This window comes from Oncorhynchus keta, chromosome 6 (genome assembly GCF_023373465.1).
Source record: "Oncorhynchus keta strain PuntledgeMale-10-30-2019 chromosome 6, Oket_V2, whole genome shotgun sequence".
In the NCBI taxonomy this organism is placed as follows: domain Eukaryota; kingdom Metazoa; phylum Chordata; class Actinopteri; order Salmoniformes; family Salmonidae; genus Oncorhynchus; species Oncorhynchus keta.
Window position 1 is genome coordinate 7011265 of NC_068426.1, and position 6597 is coordinate 7017861.

Consider the following 6597-nt stretch of genomic DNA (forward strand, 5'->3'; position numbering starts at 1 on the left):
CACATGCATTGTTCTCTCTCTCTCTCCCTTCCTCCCTCCCTCCCTCCTGAAATCTCTCTCTCTCTCTTCTCTCGTTCTCTTTATTTCTGTCTGTCTGTCTCTCTCCCTTCCTTCCTCCCTCCCCCTCCCTCCTGAAATCTCTCTCTCTCTTCTCTCGTTCTCTTTCTTTCTGTCTGTCTGTCTGTCTGTCTGTCTGTCTGTCTGTCTGTCTGTCTGTCTGTCTGTCTGTCGGCTTGTCTGTCTCTCTCCCTTGTTCCCTTCCTCTCCCGCTCATCTCTCGCTCCCTTCCCTTCCCTCCATCACCCTCTCTCTCTTACCCAGTGTATAGACTCAGTACACGGGACAGATGGTCATTTAGCCAGCTGCTGTGACTAAGTGAGTGTTGGTGGTTGTATTATTGTACAGAGGTATTGGAAAGACCTTGACTAGGAAATGCATTCCAAATGGAACCCTATACCCTATATGGTGCACCATAAGACCTGGTCAAAAGTAGTGCACTAGATAGGGAATAGGGTGCCACTTGGTATGGAGGCTAGATAATAATCTCTGGAGTGGAAAGTGAATGGTAGTTACAGGATCTGGAGGGTAATGGGAGTTACAGGGTTTGGAGGGTAATGGGAGTTACAGGGTTTGGAGGGTAATGGGAGTTACAGGGTTTGGAGGGTAATGGGAGTTACAGGGTTTGGAGGGTCAGGAGGGTAATGGGAGTTACAGGATCTGGATGGTCTGGAGGGTAATGGGAGTTACAGGATCTGGAGGGTCAGGAGGGTAATGGGAGTTACAGGGTCTGGATGGTCTGGAGGGTAATGGGAGTTACAGGATCTGGAGGGTCAGGAGGGTAATGGGAGTTACAGGGTCTGGAGGGTATTGGGAGTTACAGGATCTGGAGGGTAATGGGAGTTACAGGGTTTGGAGGGTCAGGAGGGTAATGGGAGTTACAGGATCTGGATGGTCTGGAGGGTAATGGGAGTTACAGGGTTTGGAGGGTAATGGGAGTTACAGGGTTTGGAGGGTCAGGAGGGTAATGGGAGTTACAGGATCTGGATGGTCTGGAGGGTAATGGGAGTTACAGGATCTGGAGGGTCAGGAGGGTAATGGGAGTTACAGGGTCTGGATGGTCTGGAGGGTAATGGGAGTTACAGGATCTGGAGGGTCAGGAGGGTAATGGGAGTTACTGGGTCTGGAGGGTATTGGGAGTTACAGGATCTGGAGGGTAATGGGAGTTAGAGGGTCTGGAGGGTAATGGGAGTTACAGGGTTTGGAGGGTAATGGGAGTTACAGGGTCTGGATGGTCTGGAGGGTAATGGGAGTTACAGGATCTGGAGGGTCAGGAGGGTAATGGGAGTTACAGGGTCTGGGGGGTATTGGGAGTTACAGGATCTGGAGGGTAATGGGAGTTAGAGGGTTTGGAGGGTAATGGGAGTTACAGGGTTTGGAGGGTAATGGGAGTTACAGGATCTAGAGGGTCAGGAGGGTAATGGGAGTTACAGGGTTTGGAGGGTAATGGGAGTTACAGGATCTGGAGGGTAATGGGAGTTAGAGGGTTTGGAGGGTAATGGGAGTTACAGGGTTTGGAGGGTAATGGGAGTTACAGGATCTAGAGGGTCAGGAGGGTAATGGGAGTTACAGGGTTTGGAGGGTAATGGGAGTTACAGGATCTGGAGGGTAATGGGAGTTAGAGGGTTTGGAGGGTAATGGGAGTTACAGGGTTTGGAGGGTAATGGGAGTTACAGGGTCTGGAGGGAAATGGGAGTTACAGGGTCTGGAGGGAAATGGGAGTTACAGGGTCTGGACGGTAATGATAGTTGGCAGGCAGCAGATGGAGCTTCATTGGGATGGGTTACGGTGTGGTGTAGACAGGGTGTAGGGTATAGGTTTGGGATGGTTGGAGTGTAGGTCTGAGAATACCGATGTGGTCAAATATATTGTCATGATTGACTATTTCTTCTAAAATAAGTTCCTCCTGAAAAAACGTTTGGTGTTCATATGTGTATTTGTTTGATTTATAAACAAGAAGAAAACAAATCGAAACTGAAATGAACATTTTCACTTCAATGTCAAAATGCAGCTGGGTGCCACATAACAGCTGGGTGCCACATAACGGCTGGGGGCCACATAACGGCTGGGGGCCACATAACGGCTGGGGGCCACATAACAGCTGGGGCCACATAACAGCTGGGGCCACATAACGGCTGGGGGCACATAACAGCTGGGGCCACATAACGGCTGGGGCCACATAACAGCTGGGGGCCACATAACAGCTGGGGGCCACATAACAGCTGGGGCCACATAACGGCTGGGGGCCACATAACGGCTGGGGCCACATGACAGCTGGGGCCACATGACAGCTGGGGGCCACATAACAGCTGGGGGCCACATAACGGCTGGGGGCCACATAACGGCTGGGGCCACATGACAGCTGGGGCCACATGACAGCTGGGGGCCACATAACAGGTATTTGATGTGTGTTTGGGGTCATTGTCATGCTGGAAGACGAACAACATTCAACGGTGACAAAAAAATTTGACAGTGGGTTGAAGATTGGACTCCAAAACATGATAATCCTGATCTGATAATCCTCAAATTTCATGATGCCGGTTAATAGTTTAGAGAGAGGGGGTTAATAGTTTAGAGGGGGTTAATAGTTTAGAGGGGGTTAATAGTTTAGAGGAGGTTAAAAGTTTAGAGAGAGGAGGTTAATAGTTTAGAGGGGGTTAATAGTTTAGAGGGAGCAGAGGTTAATAGTTTAGAGGGGGTTAATAGTTTAGAGGGGGTTAATAATATAATAGTTTAGAGGAGGTTAATAGTTTAGAGGGGTTCATAGTTTAGAGGAGGTTAAAAGTTTAGAGAGAGGGGGTTAATAGTTTAGAGAGAGGGAGGTTAATAGTTTAGAGGAGATTAATAGTTTAGAGGAGGTTAATAGTTTAGAGAGAGGAGGTCAATAGTTTAGAGGGGGTTAATCATTTAGAGGGGGTTAATAGTTTAGAGAGAGGAGGTTAATAGTTTAGAGGGGCTTAATATTTTAGAGAGAGGGGGTTAATAGTTTAGAGGAGGTTAATCGTTTAGAGGAGGTTAATAGTTTAGAGGGGGTTAATAGTTTAGAGAGAGGGGGTTAATCATTTAGAGGGGGTTAATAGTTTAGAGGAGGTTAATAGTTTAGAGGAGCTTAATATTTTAGAGAGGGTTAATAGTTTAGAGGGGGTTAATAGTTTAGAGGGGGTTAATAGTTTAGAGAGGGTTAATAGTTTAGAGGGGGTTCATAGTTTAGAGGGGGTTAATAGTTTAGAGGGGGTTAATAGTTTTAGAGGAGGTTAATAGTTTAGAGGGGGTTAATAGTTTAGAGGGGGTTAATAGTTTAGAGGGGGTTAATAGTTTAGAGGAGGTTAATAGTTTAGAGGAGCTTAATATTTTAGAGAGGGTTAAAAGTTTAGAGGGGTTAATAGTTTAGAGGGGTTAATAGTTTAGAGGGGTTAATAGTTTAGAGAGTGTTAATAGTTTAGAGGGGTTAATAGTTTAGAGGGGTTAATAGTTTAGAGGGGTTAATAGTTTAGAGGGGGTTAATAGTTTAGAGGGGGTTAATAGATTAGAGGAGGTTAATAGTTTAGAGGGGGTTAAGTGTTTAGAGGGGCAGAACCTGCTGACATCCAATATAACATTTCACCCTTCTTTCTCATCTCTCACTTTCTATAATCCAATCTTTCACTCTACTCATTCTCTTTTTCTATCTCCCTCTATCCATCTCTTTTCCCCTTTCTCTCTTTGAGTCAAACATGTGTTTTCCATGTGTTTGATACCGTTAATGGTATTCCAGTCCAGCCATTACAACCAGCCTGTCCTCCTACTGCTCCTCCCACCAACCACCACTGACACACACTCACACAGCTCATTAGTAATTCATCTTCAAATATGTTATGCACTGGGGACAATGTTTAACTTAATTGGTCTTATTAATCTCTAACTTGTTTGTGTGTGTATGTGTGTGTGTGTGTGTGTGTGTGTGTGTGTGTGTGTGTGTGTGTGTGTGTGTGTGTGTGTGTGTGTGTGTGTGTGTGTGTGTGTGTGTGTGTGTGTGTGTGTGTGTGTGTGTGTGTGTGTGTGTCTGTGTCTGTGTCTGTGTCTGTGTCTGTGTGTGAGCCTGAACTCACACGCACAAGACTCTTGTAGCCCGCTGAGCTAAAAGCCATTAGGCTTTTGGTCTCATGGTTACTCATTATTTGCTGTGTGTGTTTGTGTGTGGTAGCCTGGTAAACCAGACCCTATTCATCACCAAGGTCAGACACGATAATAGCCTGCCACACATATACACTGACAGCTATCAGTTAGCACCACCCACCAACCCACACAGACAAACACAGTAAGTCATCATTAATTCATCAGTGTGATTATTTATTCACTAATTACTTTATCTCTGTCTATGGTCAGGCTGGATTAACCAATCACAGCGGGAATAGCAGCATTGCTCTCTCTCTCTCTCTCTCTCTCTCTGTCTCTCTGTCTCTGTCTGTCTCTCTCTCTCTCTCTCTCTCTCTCTCTCTCTCTGTCTCTCTCTCTCTCTCTCTCTCTCTCTCTCTCTCTCTCTCTCTCTCTCTCTCTCTCTCTCTCTCTCTCAAAAGGGAAAATGAATAAGCATAAATATGGGTTGTATTTACATGGTGTTTGTTCTTCACTGGTTGCCCTTTTCTTGTGGAAACAGGTCACAAATCTTGCTGCTGTGATGCACACTGTGGTATTTCCCCCAGTAGATATGGGAGTTCATCAAAATTTGATTTGTTTTTCGAATTCTTTGTGGATCTGTGTAATCTGAGGGAAGTATGTCTCTCTAATATGGTCATACATTTGGCAGGATGTTAGGAAGTGCAGCTCAGTTTCCACCTCATTTTGTGGGCAGTGTGCACATAGCCTGTCTTCTCCTGAGAGCCAGGTCTGCCTTTCTCAATAGCAAGGCTATGCTCACTGAGTCTGTACATAATCAAAGCTTTCCTTAATTTTGGGTCAGCCACAGTGGTCAGGTATTCTGCCACTGTGTACTCTCTGTTTATGGCCAAATCGCATTCTAGTTTGCACAGTTTTTTTGTTAATTCTTTCCATATGTCAAGTAATTATCTTTTGTTTTCTCATGATTTGGTTAGGTCTAATTGTGTTGCTGTCCTGGGGCTCTGTGGGGTCTGTTTGTGTTAGTGATGAGAGCTTCAGGACCAGCTTGCTTATGGGGACTCTTCTCCAGGTTAATTTCTCTGTAGGTGATGGCTTTGTTATGGAGGAATTGGGAATTTCTTCCTTTTAGGTGGTGGTAGAATTTGACGGCTCTTTTCTGGATTTTGATAATTAATTCTCTGCCTAATTCTGCTCTGCATGCATTGGTTGCTGTTTTACGTTGTACACAGTGGATATTTTTGCCAAATTCTGCATGAAGCGTCTCAAATTTGGTGTTTGACAATTTTGTGAATTCTTGGTTGGTGAACAGACCACAGACCTCGTGTTTAACTGATTCAAGTATTTTTAGCCAGATCCTAATTGGTATGTTGAATTCTATGTTCCTTTTGATGGCATAGAATGCCCTTCTGGCCTTGTCTCTCAGATCGTTCACAGCTTTGTGGAAGTTACCTGTGGCGCTGATGTTTAGGCAGAGGTACGTATATTTTTGTGTGCTCTAGGGCAACAGTGTCTAAATGGAATTTATATTTGTGGTCCTAGCAACTGGACCTTTTTTGGAACACCATTATTTTGGTCTTACTGAGATTTACTGTCAGGGCCCAGGTCTGACAGAATCTGTGCAGAAGATCTAGGTGCTGCTGTAGGCCCTCCTTGGTGGGGGACAGAAGCACCAGATCATCAGCAAACAGTAGACATTTGACTTCGGATTCTAGTAGGGTGAGGCCGGGTGCTGCAGACTTTTCTAGTGCCCGCGCCAATTCGTTGATATATATATGTTGAAGTGGGTGGGGCTTAAGCTGCATCCCCGTCTCACCCCACGACCATGTGTGAAGAAATGTTTTTTTGCCAATTTTAACCGCACACTTCTTGTTTGTGGATACGGATATAATGTTGCATGTTTTTCCTCCAACACATGTTTCCATCAATTTGTATAGCAGACCCTCATGCCAAATTGAGTCAACAACTTTTTTGAAATCAACAAAGCATGAGAAAGACTTTTGTTTTGGTTGGTTTTGCTTGTCAATTAGGGTGTGCAGGGTGAATACATGGTCTGTTGTACAGTAATTTAAGCAGGGTCAGTATGTGATCTCTGTCGTATGATAATATTGTAAAACGCCAATTTCACATTTGTTTAGTACATTGTTTTCGCTTAGGAAATGTACGAGTCTGCTGTCAATGATAATGCAGAGGATTTTCCCACGGTTGCTGTTGGCGCATATCTCACGGTAGTTATTGGGGTCAAATTCTTCTCCACCTTTGTGGATTGTGGTGATCGGTCCTTGGGTCCAAATATTGGGAAATATGCCAGAGCTGAGGATGATGTAAAAAATTACGCTAAATTATATTTTTCTACTTGAAATTTGATGACTTTTCCTTGAATGACCCCAATATTAGAAAAAGTGAAACATCGCCTTTGCTACTGATTGAATTCAGACTAAACTA